The 17,918-nt window shown below is 36.9% G+C and overlaps 1 protein-coding gene across 2 annotated transcripts in view; it reads left to right on the top strand.

Moving 5' to 3' along the window:
* The first annotated feature begins 1,248 nt into the window (after positions 1–1,248).
* The window catches only part of GLIS3 (GLIS family zinc finger 3), a 615,465-nt gene continuing 598,795 nt past the window's right edge, over positions 1,249–17,918 (top strand). The window contains exon 1 of one of the 2 annotated variants that reach the window (XM_051987896.1): positions 1,249–1,344. The gene's annotated coding sequence lies outside the window, so the exon portion shown is untranslated. Of the gene's footprint in view, positions 1,345–9,831; positions 10,220–17,918 lie in introns of those variants that run through there. The other variant, XM_051987905.1, reaches the window with a different exon arrangement.

A 17,918-nucleotide genomic window follows, 5' to 3' on the forward strand; every position in this document is an offset into this window, starting at 1 on the left:
TTTCCCGGGAAGGGACACTGAGGTCCAAACTGGTGAACTGACTTGAACTCAAATCATAGGACTAACTCTTGGTAAGATTCGAAATAGAACGAAGGTGTCCTAACTTTCAGTCTTTTTGAGCCTTCCCTATTAAGCATCTTCATTTAAAGGAGAAGAAAGCACTTTAAAGTACTAAGTAAATGCAAGTTATTACAGTTCAAGGTCATTGGGGTCGTTAGTGAGGACGGAATTGAACCCAGACCTTCAAATTCCAATTCCAGGCCTCTTTTCACTGCATTGATGCCTGTTTTGACATCAGGTCCCACTGAAATTTCTCCACCTCCAAAAGAAAAAGAAAAGAAAAGAAAAAAAAACAAACAAACAAGAAAACAAAAGAAAAAAGTAGGTTCAGAAACCAATGGTTAAAAGAGTGCCTCTCTTCTGACTAGTTTCCCTGTCTCCCTACGTGAATGTGAGTGTGTGAACGGAGAGAGGGAGACACAAGCTCAGCCTTTGAATTAGCCAACCGGGTGACCAGGCACTACCCGCCCCTTTGCCCCCCTCCCCTGTCCCTCCCCCTTTTCATTCCTCTCTCGCTCCCTCCCTCCTTTTCTCCCCCTCCTCCTCCCCTCTCCCCCCTCCCCCCTCCGGCTCTCGCACTCAGGAAGCGGCTGGCTGCTGGCCCTCACAACTAACTCTCTCTCTCTTTTACTTTCTCCCTCCCTCTTCCCAGTTCTTGCGATCCCCAAGTCCACACAGCCTTGATTGAACCGGCACAGAGTAGAGAGCACCGCTGTGGCTGCTGCAAGCTTCCCCCCACCCCCAACTCCTCCCCATCTTCTGTAGCGGAGGAGCCTCGTACCCCTTCCCCCTACTACAACCGGCTCCCCTCCAGCCCCCACTCCCGCAATCATTGGGTATCACCCGCCAGCCCACAGCCTCATCACCAACCAGACCCTGGCTAACTTTTCGTCCGTGGATAGGGATGAGCAGAGCAGGCCAGGCACAGAGAAATGGAAACCCAACTTTAGTATATATTTTTTAACTTAGATTTTTTTTTTTTTGGAGGGGGGAGAATGAGCTGATGCCTAGGGCATCTCCTCTTACACACGCCCACGCTACGCGGCCCCCAGCACCAAGCACCCCAGATTTTACTGCCCCATTCCTCAGCTCGGATGGAAGTTTGCATTTCCAAAGGCCAAACCCTTCAAGCGTGCTGAAGCGCTGGGAACCAAAGTTGCTGTCTTAGACTCAGCCCCTTGCAAGCAGGGCTGTCATTCTCGCTGGTGGAGAGGCGAGAGAGAGGCAGCCTGGGGAAAGGAAAAAATGCACGTTGAGCTTTGTTGTGGAAATCCTGGTTACCTGGTAAGTGGATGCCATAGGAACTTCTCTTGTAGACAAGAAAGCGAGTTGGGGGGAGGGGGAACCTTAAAGCTTCTAGGGACCTGTTTTAGAAATAGTTTTCCCCCGGGAAGCCTGTGCAGACACGCTCTTTCAAGTGTTGTGTCCCTCGCCCCTATGAGAGAGAGAGAGAGAGAGAGAGAGAGAGAGAGAGAGAGAGAGAGAGAGAGAGAGAGAGAGAGAGAGAGAGAGAGAGAGAGAGAGAAACAGCTTTTAAAAATTCCTATTCTTTTTAAGACATGGAAAGAGAATACACTTTTCTCGTCAGTTGTGTAAGACAGCCCAAAGGATGAGGGTCAGGATGGGACAGAATGCTCCTGGACTCCTGGACTACCCTAAGAAAATGCAAAGAAAGTGAAGTGGTTTTAAAACAGACTCGGTAAAGGGGAGGACTTTTTTTTTTTCTCTCCCCACCGAAAGGACCAGTTGTGCTGTTGCTTAGAGATCAGATCAAGTTAAGGGACGCGAAGGCATAGTGTACGCCGACCCAAAAGTTTGTGTGAAAGAGAAAGTTTGGGAAGTGGGTATTCATAGGGTGACTTAAGTTCATTCTCCTGAAATAGACTAGTATCTGTCTATTTGCCTTTCTGTCTATCTATATATATCTCTGTCCATCTCTGATCTTGTATATTTACACCATTACGTATACCATAGTAACAGATATGAAGTATTTTATATACACGTTGGGGTTACAGATCCATTAGAGATGCTTTATTTCAACTCACGTGTTTGTTTATATACGTGAAAACAATTTTGAATTTCTGAGTGTATTTCACAGAGAACATATTCCCATCTATAGGGCTGCTCTGTGGAGATATCTATACACACACCTGTATCCAGTATCCTTGCGGGTTGCCAGCACATAGACACACTCAGACACAAACACTCCGCTGCATGTGTCACCGAACGTTTACGTTTGGATCGTGCATAGCAAAATGTCAGGACTGTTTTGAAAATGTCTCATTTTCACTCTAAAAGGACTTTGTCCCGTTTTGGTCTCTATAAATTACCCCTCTGTGTTTTTGAAGGAAGTCTGTCCAAGCTACTCTCCGGAAAGCATGAGTCTGCAGTTCGAGTTCTTGGGCACACACACACACACACACACACACACACACACAGCACAATACGAACACGCACACTCAGGATCCTGTTCTTCTCTCCCTCTCCCCTCACTCCCTCCCCCCATTCCCCTAGCCCTGTGGTGATGTAGACTTTCAAATTACTCACTTTAGCTGACAAATCGGTTAGGGAATGAAGAAACAATACTGTCTGGAAACTTTGGGGACGCGTCTCCTAGGTTTTGAAGGATTTGTCATCATGTAGATGATTAAGTTAGATACCTGGAGGGAGAAACTTTGGGAAAGTTCATTTCCGGTTTTATTATCTCTAGGGCTTTGAGAGTAGGGATGGTGGTGTAGTTGCCAGGCTGGAGGCAAAAGCCAAGCTGTTTGTAGTTACGAGATCAACTAAGTTCCCTTCTTTTTTTATTGCGCCTCGGTACAGGGGTTGTTCGCTCCGCTTGCCCCAGTCTGGGGTAGAGGGGTGAGGGGTGAAGTGGCGTGTGCGCCTCTGAATCGTGAGGCATTTGGGAAGGGGGTGGGGGAGAGGAGAGCAGGCCTATACTTTATTTGCTCGTCTGGTCCGAGTAGACATTCATGAATGTGACTTTATTAAAGGGTTGCAGAGTGAACCCAGAGCCCTCCCGGCAAAAGGCTTATTCAGGACGGAGTTGCACAACAGGAAGCCTGCACGCTTTTTGTTTTGCTTTGTTGTCCTTTCTGATAGGATGGATTAGTTTGGTTGTTGTGACGAAGGGCTAAGGAGGGAATTGTTCTCTCCCCCCTCAAAGCGCCCTTCCTCCGTTCACCTTCTTCTCAGCCTTGCATTGCTCTTTACTCCTACCCCTACCCCAAAACTCCTACCCCCATCCTGGGCTTCTCCAGGTAGCCAAGAGGAGGAGAGAAACTCTTGTGGAGAAGGCATATTCCTCCGGTTTTGAGCACACGGACTACTTTGTAGTCACTCTGAACATTGGGGGATGAGGGGATGAATTGGCTTATAAGGGCGCATTTCCCTCTTTTCCCTTCTGCTCCTTCTCCTTTCAAGTTCTCGGGGAAAGGCAAGAATTGAGAAAGTAGGCTGGGTTCAGTCTTGGAAGATCAGAAATTCTCCAAGGAACCTTCTCCTTTCTGTTACATGCTAAATGGACACTGACTTGGGTCATCTCCCCTTTCTCCTTTTGGGCTTCCTGACCTCATTCATCCCCCTTTCTCGCCAGGCTCTGATCCTGGAATTGAAGGACAGCTTTTCTGACCATTCCTGCTTTGCTGGAAGAGGGATTTACTTTACCATTCTTGGATCTCCCCAACTTGCCCTTTTTCTTTGATCAGAGCCCTCTCCTCTTGCTTTGAGGCATCTCTGCATTTTTTTTTGTTTCTTCCAAGGTTGAAGACAGTTTCTTTTCTCATTTCAAGTTGGGAGAAGGGGAGTGGGGTGCTTGTTAGAGGAGGGAAGTTCTTGGGCTCCCTCCAGCGGTGAAATTACTTCTAATTTGTGGGGCGTGAAAAAATTGGATAATTTTAGTTTACTGGGTAGGTGCATAGGATTGAGAATTGAAATAGATTATCTAGAACACTCTTCTTATCTTATGATGGGGAAACTGACACCCAGAGAGTTAAAATAGCTTACCTAAGGTTACACAAGCTAAAATTTGAACTTCTCTTTTTTTTTTTTTTACTACACCAACTGATGGTCTTATAATTTATCTGATGTTTCTTTTGCATCCCCACTCATCCCATCCTTTTTTACAAGCAAGAGAGGGGGCTAGAGAAATTATGTGACTTGTATAATTAGATTAGAGGATAAAGAAGAAGCTTACAATCAATAATTTCATTCACTTAGTATATATTAATCAAATCTCTTCCAAATACAAAGTACTGTTCAAGAGACTCTTTGAAAAGATATCAGAATGAGAGACACTATGATGTAATGGAAGGAGCTCAGGATTTGGGAGTTACAAAACCTGGCTTCTAATCTCATTTCAGACTTTTATTGCATGTCTGAACTTTAAATCACTTAACCTCAGTTTTGTTAAGTGTCAAATGACGGGACTAGATTAGACCAAAGCTTCTTAACCTGTGAGTTGTGATCCCATATGAGGTTCAGTAACTGAATGTGGGGGTCATGGAATTATGATTTATTATCAGCAAATGTTTGATTTGTATACCTATTTTTTATACCTACATATTCAGGAGCATGTGAAAATTTATTGGAGTAAAAGAGTTGTGAGTAGAAAAAGTTTAAGAAGTCTTGGACTAGATGACTTCTAAAGTTGCTTCCATGTCTAGCTCAGCAATCCTATGAATGATCCAGGCCCTGCCTTGACTTTTTCTGCTCTCATAAAAGTACCCTTTCTCTTCTTCCTATTACTTCCATCCACAAGTCATCCACAAAGCCATCTTTCTTATAGCTCTAGTCTATTAAAACCTTGCATCTCTCTCATTTTTATGAGCCTCTAGTTTTATTTCTGACTTTTCCACAACTTTGGATTAGTAATGATTTCTACTTCAGGAGTCAGCTGAATCTCAATCTCTCTCTCTCTCTCTCTCTCTCTCTCTCTCTCTCTCTCTCTCTCTCTCTCTCTCTCTCTCTCTCTCTCTCTCTCTCTCTCTCTCTCTCTCTTCCTCTCTCTCTCTCTCTCTCTCTCTCTCTCTCTCTCTCTCTCTTTCTCTTTCTCTCTCTTTTTACTCTTCTACCTTCAACCCCCCAAACTAGGCCTATCCTTTTTTTCCTCAGAGAACTGGTAGTTTGGGTAAGAAATAACCATGTCTCTGGCTGCCCCCTCCTATTTTCTCTTTTTCTCAGTAGTGCAGGTTCTGAGAGACATCTTTCTCCACTATACTCATTCCCTCCTTACCTCTTTGAATCTATCTTTTCTCTGCTGTCTCCACACATTAGAATATAAGCCCTTTGAGGGCAGAAATTGCCTTTAAAATTTTATGTTAGTGTCATGTGTATTCCCAGTGTTTAGCACTGTGCCAAATGCTTAACACGTGACTATTGTCATAGTGTGACAATGTGTGTGAAGACTCTCTATGACTATTACTATGTAATTGAGGTCCATGGAGTGTTTGAAGAACCTTGGGAGGACAAAAGTATCCAAAAAAGAATAGTGTCATTGTGGAAATGATAGGTCACTTTGGAAAAATTATAAGTTGAGGTTTGATATTAGGTGCTATTTGTAAATAAAGAAATAATATCTCACAGGGGCAGTTAGGTGGCATAGTATATGGAATGCTGGACTTGGAGTCAAACTGACTCATCTTTCTGTGTTCAAATCTAGCCTTGGACATGTCTAGCTGTGTAATCCTGTAGAAGTCATTTAACCCTGTCTGCCTCACTGAAATAAGTTGGAGAAGGAAATACAATCTACTCCAGTATCTTTGTCAAGAAAATCCAAAAGGGATCACAAAGAATTGGATGTGACTGAATAACAACATTAGTTCACAAGCATATATACAATATAATTATTATAAATAAGCAGTATTTCATTAAGTGAGATTTTAAAAGTGTTTTATAAATGTTAAAGCATTATTTAAATGTTAATAGCATTATTAGTTATAGGATTAAGAATATTACATAATAGTTTTTAAAAAATCACTTCTAAAGAGCATTAACCTTCACATATTTATATAGACATACTGCTACTGTAAAACCATAGTGCTAAGGTCACTTTTGAAAGGAATAAGGCATTTGGGATTACTTCATAGTCTCTGACTAGTTGTTTTTAGTCTTTTGATACCTAGTACCCATCATAGTTCCTGGTATAGTGTAGATACTTATTTGTTTTTTGAAATCAATTGTGGCCAATTTGAGCATATTCTCCTTCTTTTATTGTTTATTAATTTCTTGTCCCAGATTGGCTTTCTGGAAGTGGGGAAATTTTGGGATGGAGGTAGAAATAGAATGCTATTGTTATTTTTCCTTCTTGATTTGCTACTGGCTAATTAGTGAAAATACTCTCTCTCCACATCTATCCTGGTGGAATGTGAGAAGACTATACTCCAAGGACATAAATGATGATTAGGTTTGGAGCAAATCAACTTTCTGGAAGTATATGTTGGAGGTATGTTAATTGATTGTGAGAAATAAGATTGGTGGAATCCATAGGATTCTACTCTAGACCAAATCAAAGCTGGTAAGGCAGGAGGCAGGCCATATGATAAAATATCCAGCTCTTTTTCATCACTAATGAGGAAAAAGTTGAAATAACAGTGAAGTAAAAGTCACTGAAGCACAGATTTGACTCAGTGCCCTGTTCAAGAAGCTTCAGTAACTTCCTGTTACCTTTACAATAAAATAAATTTCCTCTGTCTGTCTTTTAAAGCCATTTATAATCTGTCTCCAGCCTATTTTTCCAGACTGATGACACATTACATCCCTCTATTTTCAGCTAAATTGGTCTTTGTGATATTCTTCATACAAGACATTCTGTCTTTCACCTCCTTGCCTTTATATGCCTGAAATGTTCTTCCTCCTCATCTTCAACTCTTTGAACCTTTTACTCCAATGCTCAATTCGAGTGCTTCTGCCTGCTTTTTAAAAATCTTTTTAGAATTTCTGTAAGTGCTCTTCTTCCTGAAATTCTATTTTGTGCATATTTTCTATTTAAATATTTGGGCTCATAGAGTCTTAGCCTAGTGAAAATGTAACCCTCTTGAGATTAGGGACCGTTTTGTTTTTATTTTTTTCTTTGTAAACCCAGTATCTAAAATAGTGATTGGCACAGAGTAAACACTTAAAAATGCTTGTTGACTTGAAGTGATGGAAGGAAAAACTCTATAAATTTGAAAGAGTTTTAGAACAATGAGATCCATCCCAGAGTGGCTTCAGGAGGTATTAAGCTTCCCTCGCTGAAATTCCTTAAGCAAAATTTGAAAGACCATTTGTTGAGATGTTTTAGGCTGGATTTGTGTATCATTCGAGTGATGGTTAAATTCAGTGACCTCTCATTTTCCTTTTATTTTTAACATTTTGTGATTCTGTGAGAATGAAGATTAAAGAACTGACAAAGCAAATGAAAAATACAAATACAATCTGAATGAATGGGGGGAAGGCACTTATTAAATTCTTACTATGAGCAAAGCATTAATTTAGGTCATGGGGTTATAAAGACTAATTTTAATCAGCTTTTTCAAGGTTGAACTTAAGTTCTACTTTTTCTACCAATATCATCTGTCTATGCCAGCTCATAAATTAATAAGTAATTGAATTAATGAATTAAATTAAATATGTTCTTCAATTAATAATTGAATGATTTGATGGGCTATTCATAAGCTTTATTTCTACTCCATGACTATTATCCTCACTGGTTCTTACATTAGTGTTTCAAAGATTTGTTGTTGCTTTTTATGAGTTAAACTCTCTTCACTTATGCAAAACACAATCCTTGGTGATTTATGAAGTAGTTTTAGAGAGAGATTACAGTTGAAAAATTTGTCACCCAGTGGATAGAGTTTGGGGTCTGGGCTCAGATACTTACTCAATGTATGACTCTGACACTTAACCTCTGTTTGCTTTAATCTACTGAAGAAGGACATGACAAACCATTCTGATATGTTTGCTAAGAAAGCCTCATGTACAGTATGGTTCATGGGGTCATGAAGAGTAAGACACAATCGAATGATTGAACAATAACAAAACACCTCATGCTGGACAATGGACCTCTGGGAATCTCTTTCTATGTTCATAGAAACAGGCATAGAGACCATCACTGAGCCTATGATTGAAGACTTTCCAGGTTGTTGAAAAAGGGAAAGGGGGAAGGAATTAGCATTAATCTAGCCCCTACTATGTATTAGACAGTGTACTAAGTACTTTTTACAAATATATCTCCTTTGATTTGGCAGTATACTACTATCATGTACAGTCTTTGAAATTCCAGTTTCCCCAACAGAGTGATGAGTATACATGACAAAAAGATTTCAGTGGTTACTCAGCCAATCTTAGAGATCACTGATAGAAGAAAGCAAGTCAAGTGTGATTCTGATTGATTTAAATTACTGAAGTTCAATTCTTTGGTAGCTTTGTTGGTGGATGGTCATCATTTGTATGCCTGGATTAAGTTAGAATAGGATAACTAGCAGATTTGAGTAGTTTTATTTCTGTGAATATTTCAATTGCATTTTGTGCAAGAGAAGGTATTCATTAAGTAATAAAATAGATTCAGAAACACAGAACTCCATTTTAATACTTCACATAAGCAACTCAGAAATACTGTATAGCAATATACATTGTAACAAAACTGTGGTATGTGAAGGAATGAGAAAGGAAAGGCAAAAGATCATAGGAACTTAGAAACAAAATGTTCTAGCTCATTTATTCTGACACTTCTTTTTACAAATGAGGATACTGAAACTGAGAGAGCTTCATGTTTGTCTTTAGATCCAAAGCTAGATTTGTGTAAGTAATAGCTGCCAGGAAGACTTTAGTTTGATCTGTACAAGAAAGAATTTGATGGTATGATTCTTCTTGGTTAGTGTTCAGGAGTAGTAGTAGTAATAGTAGTAGTAGTAGTAGTAGTAGTAGTAGTAGTAGTAGTAGTAGTAGTAGTAATAGTAATCAGTTAACATTTACATAGTACTTTACAATGTGTGCTTTTACAAAAATCTCATTTTATGCTTACAACCACCTTAGGAAGTAGATGCTATTTTTATTCCCAGTTTACAGATAAGGAAACTGAGGCAGGTAAGTCATTTGCTCAGGAAGGGTCACATAGCTAATAAGTGTCTGAAGTTTAATTTGAACTCAGGTCTCCTTGATACTTAAATCTAGCCATTAAGTAGGTGAAGTTAATATTGCAGTGTTGTACTTGAGCAGATAAGGTCCAAGTACATGCCGAGTAAGATTAAGACTTGTTCTTGTAAAGAGCTTTATAAATTTTTCAATGTATCATTATTTCTGAGGTGTAAAAGTGGTCTTTCTCTGTTATTTTAGGCATGTTAAATACTGTACACCACAACCAGAGGCCACAGATATGCAGGAATTCTTGTTATTCCTACGTGTGAAGGAATGGCTTAATGTTTTCCCAACCTTTCTCAGCATGACCAATAGATTCCAACTCTGTCTGTGACTTGCCTGAGAGTAGATGAGTCACCCGGAGATTTTTTTGAATAAATATGTTGTCATGTTGGTTAGGGACCTACTCATTGTTATGGAGTTTCATACCTTGGCAGTCAAGTCAGCAAAGGAAAATAGTCTTTGTTGTTCAGAGACTCCAGGTTTAGAGAAGTCATTTGAGAAATGGGCAAATTGCTCACTTTGCAGCAATTCTTACACATCAGGATATAAATATTCATTTGCACTTAACACTGAACTGGAAAGTTTAAGCTATGAGAGCAACACTTTAACATATTTATGTTTAAGGACTTGCTAAGTGGTTTGATTTAAAAAAATCTTGCTGAAGTAGATCCACTTTTCTCCTTTTCTTGAAGTTGCTGCAATCTCCAGCTTTGCCAGCTGCCATTCATGTGGGCTGATGCAATGATTTATACAGAACAAATAGCCAATAATACCTCTTTCATTTCATTTGCTGTATTTTATTACCTGTGTGCCTCCTGGGGTGAGTATGATTGAGTTCAAAGAAAAAAAAAAGCCAAACCAAAAAACATACTACTGTCACTACCACCAAAATCTCCTTAAAACAAAATCATGGCCAGTTATTTTGGATATTTTTTAAAAAACAAATTATTATTTTTTTTTTTACAGTTCTTTCCAAAGAAGAAAACTGTGTCTTAAACAAGCTATTGACATGCAGAGTTGTTCACTCTTTGCCATTCAGGTAATGAATGCAGCAGTGACATCATTGGGAATGTGTTCATTTTTCCATTTCAAATTCCCCTTTTCAAACTCTAATGGGTAACTCATATTAAAAGCACTCTGAAAGACTTCAATCTTAAGACAGCTAAATGTATTAGTCTCTTTTTCTTTCACTCTATGCTTGGTATCTTGCATGATTATTAATTCATATCATGCGTTTACTGAATATTGAAGTCTTTGGGGACAAGATGTAAGAGAAAAGTTTTAAAAGCCAATGTTTTCTTTGTGACATCTTCCTGCAATAATATATCTTTTGAACAAATTTTGGTGTTCTAGTTAATAGGATAGATACATTCTGGCATGGTGTCCAAGCTGGGTATGATGGCCTTTGAGAAAATAGATTATTTCATATCCTCCTGGGGACCCAATTGTTTGGGATTGTAAAGGGAGGTTAGCATGAGAATTCATATACACAGAAAATTCAGGCATACTTACATAATTTTATGTGAATTTTCCCTTTAGCACTAAGTGCTAAAAACATCAGGTGATTCTCTTGTAAACATCTTCCAGGGATGGAGTAAAGAGGATTACATATTCAGAGAGTAATGATAACTTAACAGATGCATAATACTTTACTGTTTATATACTGAGTTTGTATACCTTGCACACATTGCATACACTTTATCCCTACAAGAGCTCTGGGAGGCAGAGTTTTAATCCACATTTGAGAGGTAAAGAAACTGACTCAGAGAGGATTTACCTCAGCTAGTGAGTGGTCAGTTGGGATTAGAAGCTATGTCTTCTGACTCCTAGAGATCTTTCCATTGCATCCCACTGTATATCACTACACCTCTCTGCATCCTAGAACATTCTTTTCACCCTAAATCAATCAATCAACTGAGCTTAATTAATACATGTTTATCGAGTATCTACTTGGTACAAGGTCTAGTGGAGAATGAATTCAGTGGTGATACTATGTATGATTTAGTTATTATTTTAGAGCCTGATTAAATAAGTGATAACTTGAGACTAGATGGTTTTTTCACCAAGTAAAATGTTGAAGGCTTATTTTGCATCAAGAATATTTCTCTATCTAGGTAACAAAGAAGTGACCACAGAACACAGGCCACTCTGATGGATCTAAGCATATAATGCAATATAGCTGGAATAAATGCTCTTGGAGGCAGTGCCAGGTTTCAAAAGAAGCAGAACGTGCTTTGTACTTATGTTGAAGTGATCTTTTTGAAATGATTGATTTTCATCTAGAACTACTTTTGGGATTTCTAAGTCCCCTTTCCTGATGAAATGGTGGGGTTATATCTCATAATACTTTCAAGGCAATCAAACCAATTTCCTATATAACTATTACTATCACACTATAAGGGGATACAATTATCCCATGCTAAAAGATGATATATGTTATATGAATGCACTAAAGTGGGCAAAGTGCATTCTAGGAGAGTTTTTATTTTTAATACTATCCCAAACTGATATTTTCCAGGTTGTAAATATCTTCATTTTATCTGTAATTGGTTGGCATAGAATAATAGAGTTTATAGACACAAATGAAGCCCCAAAATGTAATGTCTCATTTTTAAAGACATTTATTTTTAAGCATTAATTAGAATTTTCCAGAATAATTAATTTTCAAGTATGTTGGTAACAGTAATTTTTTCATGATTTTTCATTTTTTAAAAGAAAAATTGTTGGCTAACAAAATTTCTGTGCCAGTACCTCCCCTCCACTTTAAAATAAATAAATAAAACAACTTTCTTAGATCAATATGCTAAAAATTTACTGAGAGGATATGTGGAAATATCTTTCTTTAAAACTTTCAGAAAAAAATGTACATTAAAGAGTCACACAATGCAGAAAACACCATTATCTTGAAGTCAGCATTAGAGACAGAATTAACAGACAACCCCTAGAAAAGAGGCTATGGGAAACATTTTCTTTAATGCTTTCAGTGTAAGTGGGCCCACCAAGTAGTTCCATCTTCCACTTTGGAGTTTGGTTTTAGTTTTTCTTCCTGCTTTTTTTTCCTTCTTTAAGAAAAAGTCATACAGAATGGAAGGATTTTTTTTTTTTTTGGTGTTTTTTTTTTTTTTTCCTTCCTTTCTTAAACTGGCCTCTGAGGATTTTATTCCATAAATTAAAATAAAAGTTTCTAACTGAAACACTTTCATAGAATCTTTATGATATGTTTTTTGAGTAGTCTTTGGGAGAAGTCTAGAAAGTAGGATAGGAAGGATTGTTAACATGTTGTTCTTGTGGAATGTTGTTTTAAAGCATGTACAAAATATGAAGCCTCTATTAGTTTCACTGTAAGGGAGAAGGGACTCTCTTTGAGTAAATTCTTCATATCTGATTCTTTTAGGACCTGTGATATAATGGGAAGAATCCTAGGCTTGGAATTAGAAATTGTGGATTCAGAATGCTGCTTCTACCCTTTGCTAATTTTTTCTTTTTTGTAAAATTTGCAGACTGGACTTGAAGTGGGTAGATCTCTAATGTACTGTTCAACTCCAAATCTGTAATTCAGCAATCTCTTGAGATAAAGCTGGGATTATTTCAGTATTACTAGAATCTGTAGGTATTGAACTATTGGAGTGTGCAAATGTGTAAAACATCATTTTGCCTATCCTGTTGAACAAAAACCTAAAGCACTGGCAAAATTAAATTAGGCTTTGTAAAGAGAGACGTTTTAATATATGGACCTTCAATTTTATCCAGTATTCTTTTAGAAAAAGAGCATTATTCTGGACCAATATAATATATCTCCTTTGTAATAACCTCCTGTTTCCACATGTTTGCACTTTCCTCTTGTTAAAATTACAGACAAGAATAGTTTTGATTTATTGGTGACATGTAATATAGCTGTGTTTATATTGTTGCCAATAAAATGACTTACATGATTGGTTTTTGTTTATACAATCTTTTCTGGGGAGTCAGTCACCTGTGTTAGGACAAGGTACATTCTGCTTTATTAAAATGAACCCTTGGGATCTAAGAACATTCAGCTCTATCTGTCCTTGATTGAATTGCAAAATATGCTTCACCCTGCAGCCAGGCATGAGAATAAATTATATTGCCTATCAATAGGCTTTCTCATTTATATTCTCATGGCTATAAAATATTTAACAATGAAAACAATTAGGAAAAAAATCAGTCATGTTAGTGACCAAAGTAGAAACACCCTAATTTTGAAAAGGTCTTTTTCAGGTCTTTTTAAAATTAACTAAAAAGAGAGTTATATTTATATTTATATGTATGCACAAATATGTATATACACAAGAGTACATAAAGGAGTCAGGATTCTGGTTCAGGTAGTTTCCCCTTTGGCAAAGGGTCTGTATAAGCATGAAGACATGGGCCTAATGGTCTTTTCTTTTTTCTGACCTTTATGTTAAGGTTGAGTTTTCTATACAGGGTAAGAGCTACTCTGCAAAGGCTTTATAACAGGAAGAATGGAAAATGCAACAAAGACTAAATGTAGCCTAAGGAAATTAAATGATGTATGAAAATTAATAATTAACTGGCTCATCAAATGAATGATGAGTCTAAATGAGTCTATTAATGTTATTTGCCAAGAAACAGATTTTGATTTCAGGTGGACATGATGGGACCTAGGCTTTTTGGAATGGGTTTTTGGACCTGAATCAGTTAGCATTGGTTGTAATTATTTTGTCTTTTTGATTTTCATTTTCTTCAGTTAAATAGGAAGGAATGGTTAGGGTTGAACACACAACTGGGGATCAGCACCTCTGAGGCCCAATCCTAGCTTTCCAAGGAAATGCCTGAAGTTATCTGGCCTTTGAACATTCCCAATTTCCTTGTGAGCTAAATATGATTCTGTAGAGGAAAGTGCTAGAAGCAGAGGATTGGGAATGAGATCTGGGCTCAAGTGTTAGGGTAAAAAACTACTTCCCCTTCTCTGGATATCAGCTTCCTCATATATAGAATAAAATAATCTTTATGCTTCATAGATAGAAATCTTAGGAAACCTATGACTGTTTCCAGAATGTAGAAATGCTGGGAAAGAAGGAAATGCTCTTAAAATATTTGGTCAGTATATGCATCTATTAAGGTCCTATTATGGATTAGACACTGTGCAAAGCATTGGGGATACAAAATGAGGCAAAAGACAGTCCTTGGCTAAAAGATTTCACAATCTAATGAGGAAGAAAATATTTTAGCATGCATGATGTTTTAACCACTCTTTCTCTCTGGGGCTTTGGAAAGAGGAATGTCACCACATGAAACAGTAGAATATTGGGAAAAAAAGGTGTATCCAAAATATGCATAACTAAAATTTATAATCAGTCCACGTACTCATCTGCTCTTTGTTTCTCACACCCCAATTTTGTGCTTATGTATTAGCACAAATGTGCTTATGTATAGCAGTGGCTCAAAGCCTCATGAAGAGGAAAAAGAAAAGAACTAAGAAAAATTTTCAACTAAGGGAAAATTTTTTACCCTGCATCTTAAATTCCTTAATCCTTTCCATTTACTTCTTAGATTTTTTAATAGAATTGTTAATTTTTAAAATATAGTAGGAAAGCAATTATCCCGTTGAATGGTTATGGTTTATCTAGGCATAGGGTTGGCAAATCCAATTCAAAGAGATTTTATTTTTCTAATTTTCTAATTAGCAACACCAAAGGAAAACTATCCTGGGGGTTGTGTTATCTCATTCCATATATCTTAAAGTCCTCAATCCTTCCCAATTTACACATTTCTTAGTCCAAAAGATTATTATTAATTCTAAGTGGTCTAGAAAAATTATAGAATGTTGAACCTGGAAAGAAGATCCAACTTATTAGTTTAACCATTCTTCATGTTACAGATAAAAAAAATATTAAGTTCTAGAAATAAAGGGTGCAAGATAATATAGCTATCTTATTGCTTTTAAACTCTGCTTTCATGATTATTTCCACTACTGAATTTGTTTTTATGAGTGCAACATTTGCTATTGATTTTATTGAATTCAATTCAGCAAATATTTATTAAATGCCTCTTGTGTACAACGAATCAATGCTAGACACTAAGTACATGCCAGGTTAGACAAATAGCTAGAATTTATACAAATCTGTAAATTATGTGCTGTTATTATCCCATTTTATAGCCATCAAAACTGAGACACAAAATGGTGCAAGTCATGAGTATTTGAGGCATTATTTGAATCAATAGCAAAAGCTTCACTCATGCAAAACAAACAGGCCTCTTAACTTTTCATGAATCTCACCTTCCCCAGGGAATTTTTGAAATATTTTAGTCCCTCTCTCAAAAATAAGGAATGAGAAAAATTAGTGTGTATGGAGGTAGTTGAATGTCATCTCTTTCTTCCCATATAATATTTTCTTCCCTTTTCCCTGTATCTCATTCTTAGACTATTGCAATAACCTGCAATTCAGTTGTTTTAAATCTCTTCTTTCTCTAATCCACCCTCCATTCAGTCACCAAACTGATTTTCCTTAAGTGCAAATCTTCCCCCCTGGCCCAAATTAATAAAGACTAATACCTCCAGGATTAATTTAAAGTCCTATTTAGTCTTCAAAGCCCTTTTGCAGGTTTTTTTTTTTTTTTTTAATACATTACTCCCTGCCAAGTATGCACTCTCTTGTGCAGTGACACTGGCTTTTTTACTGTGCTATGAACAAGACACTCTATCTCTGGTCTCCCAGTACTTTCTCTAGTTGTCCCCCATGCATGGAATATTGTCTTCCCCCTTCTCTATCTACTGGCTTCCTTAGTTACCTTTAACAGGAGGCTTTTCTGAACCCCATATACTTATTTCCTGTTTAACTTGCTTTGTATTTATTTATTGCTTTTTGTCTTCCATTAGATGGTGAGGGCAAAAGTTAACTTTTTAAAAAAAAATTGAAATTGGAATTTATTAAATTCTTTAAAGAAATGAATAATTAATAATAAACAGTCAGAAATACTTTAGGTTAGTCAGGATTTCCTGAATACTACCTTTTCCTGTTAGAGAAATGCTACAGAAAGGCTAATCTTTGTTTAGGTCTTTATACATAATAATCAAGCTTTTGTCATTTAACCTTTACACTAGTGAACTGGAATTCTGGATGCTATCTTCTTTCCCTCTATGACATATAATTCCTCCCATCACTCAAGATGCAGCAAAGGTATTACCTTTAACATAAAACCTTTCCTAATTAAACAAATTCTATTTCCTTACTTCATTAACTATCTTTCATGTATTTCATATCTACTTATATATGCGCATGTTGGCTGTCCTGATAGAATACATTTCCTGGAGGGGAGGGACTTTCACAAACTTTCTATTCCTAGTACCTTTTCCCAGTGAATAGATAGATGAATGGTTTGATAAACTACAAAAGATAGAAGTATTAAGGGGCTTTTATATAGGACAGGTACCAAAATGTCAAGGATCACACACCTATTGAATATAATATACCTTGATACCAATTATTAAATCTTCTTTTCTTGTATATGGTCATTGCTTTCTCTAACTAAGGGATACAGGATCAAGACTTGCAATATTTTAAAGCAGAAATATAATTGGGTTTATTTATTTTTTAATACAGCTTTTTATTTTCAAAATAATGCAGGGTAATTGGACAACATTGACCCTTAAATAGCCTCGGGTTTCAGATTTTCTCCTCCTTCTCCCTACCCTCTCCCCTAGATGGCAGGCAATCCAGTATATATTAAACATGTTAAAATATATGTTAAATCCAATATGCATAAACATATTTATACAATTCTCTCAGCAATTAACTTTGATTTTTTTCTTTTTTCTTTTTTTTTCTTTTTGGTAAGCCCATGGTTTAGCAAAAAACAAAACAAAATGAAATGAAACTAAACACCTTAGGACTCAATGACTTCATTCTGTGGGTGGTAGTAATGCTTTTTTCATTGTATATTGTTGTTGTTGTTTTTCAGTCATGTTTCACTCTTTGTGACTCTGAGAACAATAGCACATGCCAAAACTGTTCTCATATAGTTTTGGATATTGGACTAGTTTGCCATTTGCTTCTCCTGGAGATTAAGGCAAACAGAAACTAAGTGACTTGCCCAAGGTCACATAGCTAGTAAGTATCTGAGCTGAATTTGAACTCAGGTCTTCCTGACTCCAGACCTAGTGCTCGATTCACTGAGCCACCTAGCTGCTTCCTTTTTAAACTGCTAATAGGGAGAAAGAAGTATTTAATACCAGAGCAAAAACTTAACCTTTAATCTTGTCAACCTGAATTAGGAGGAGTTAACCTTAGGAGGAGATTTTTTCTTCTGGATATAGTTCTTGCATAAATAATTGTGATATGAGGCAGTGTAATACTAGGCCATAATAATCTTATTCTTTTTTTGTTTCCTTGCTTTCTAAGAGGAAAGCTATTCTTTATATTTTTTCTTTATATAATTTTATTTTTTCATAATTATATATATACATATATATATAATTGTAATATTTTTGTTAAAACTTTTTATTGTCAAAACATATGCATGGTTAATTTTTTTTTAACATTGATCCTTGCAAAATCTTGTGTATAAAATTTTCTCTCCCCTTCCCTTCAGCCCATCTCCTAGATGGCAAACAATCCAAAATATGTTAAATATATTAAAACTATATAACATTCATTTTTAAAAAATGAGTTCCAAATTCTCTTCCTTCTTCTCTCCTTCTTTCCCCTACAACCTTCTTGAGATGACAAGTAATTTGGTATAGGTTATACATGTGT

The sequence above is a fragment of the Antechinus flavipes genome, chromosome 1, assembly GCF_016432865.1.
Source record: "Antechinus flavipes isolate AdamAnt ecotype Samford, QLD, Australia chromosome 1, AdamAnt_v2, whole genome shotgun sequence".
In the NCBI taxonomy this organism is placed as follows: domain Eukaryota; kingdom Metazoa; phylum Chordata; class Mammalia; order Dasyuromorphia; family Dasyuridae; genus Antechinus; species Antechinus flavipes.